Source organism: Sapajus apella, unplaced genomic scaffold (genome assembly GCF_009761245.1).
Source record: "Sapajus apella isolate SASKATOON/1434 unplaced genomic scaffold, GSC_monkey_1.0 scaffold10, whole genome shotgun sequence".
Lineage (NCBI taxonomy): Eukaryota > Metazoa > Chordata > Mammalia > Primates > Cebidae > Sapajus > Sapajus apella.
The window spans coordinates 631,919-633,465 of NW_022436950.1; positions in this window are offsets into that span (position 1 = coordinate 631,919).

The following is a 1,547-nucleotide window of genomic DNA, read 5'->3' on the forward strand; positions in this document are numbered from 1 at the left end:
CTGGTGACTGTAGAATATGGGTTTGCCCTCTAGGCTGGTGACTGTGGATGATGTGTGCGCTTCTCAGGCTGGTGACTGTGGATGATGGGTGGGCTTTCCCGGCTGTTGACTATGGATTATAGGTGAGCCTCCCAGGCTGGTGACTGTAGGTGATGGGTGTGCTTCCCCGGATAGTGACTGGATGATGGATGGGCCTTTCTGGCTGGTGATGTTGGATGATGGGTGGGCTTCCCATGCTGGTCATGTATTTTAAGTTGGCATCTCAGGCTGGTGGTTGTATATAATGGGTGGGTTTTATGGGCTGTTGACTGCACACGATGGGTGGGCTTTTCAGGCTGGTGACTGTTGATGAGTAGGTTTTCTAGGCCGGTGACTGTATAGGTTCAGTGAGCTTCCTAGGCTGGTGATTATAGGTGATGGGTGGGAATCATAGGCTGATGACTGTGGATGTTAGGAGTGCTTCCTAGCCTGAAGGCTTTATATGCTGGTGACTGGATGACTGGTGGGCTCCACAGGCTGGTTACTGTGAATGATGGGTGGGCTTCACAGGCTGGTGATTGTAGGTGATGGTGGGCTCCATAGACTGGTGACTATGCATGATGGGAGGGCATCCTGGGCTGTCACTGTGGGTGATGGGTGGGCTTTTTTGGCTGATGACTGTAGATGATGAGGGGCTTCATATGCTGGTGACTGTGAATGATGGGTGGGCTTCCTGGGATAGAGACTGTAGATGATGGGTCAGCTTCTTGGGCTGGTGATGTTGGGTCAGCTTCTTGGGCTGGTGACTCTGGATGATGGGTAGATTCTTGATGTAGTGACTGTGGAAGATTGTTGGGATTCCTGCAATGCTGCCTGTAGATTATGGGTGGGTTTCATAGGCTGGTGACTGTGCATGATGGATGAGCATGTGGGCTGGAGACTGTAGATGATGGGTGGGCTTCATTAGCTGGTGATTTTGGATGATTGGTGGGCTTCCTGGTATGGTGACTGTAGGTGATGGATGGGCTTCCTGGGCTGGTGGCTGTGGATGCTAAGTCGGCTTCCCAGGCTGGTTACTGTGGATATTGGGTGGGCTTTCTGGGATGCTGAGTGTAGATGATGGGTGGACTTCGCAGGCTGGAGACTGTACTGATGGGTGGGCTTTCTGGGCTGGTGACTGTGGATGATGATGGGTTTTGTGTGCTGGATGCTGAAGGTCATGTATTGGAATTCTGTTTTTACATCTAGGCTGGACTCTGTCCATTTGTCCATTCAGCCTCTCACTTGCTCAAGTGTTGCATCCTCTACCCTCAGGGATGGGCAGGGTGGCCAGTGGCTCATTGCTTCAGTTCTATGTCCACCTGCCTTACTTATTAACTGACCTTGTTGTGTTTGAAACTTGTTTTGCCCAGAATAAAAGTAACTATTTATCAACCATTTTCCAGGTACCTGGCCTGGCTGCTCTCATGGTGTAGTTTTCTGTTTCATCCTGGCCATTGTGGAAGGAACCATCACAGCCCTCCATCACACCCACCACACCTGTCCCTCACGCCCCTTCACACCCCTCC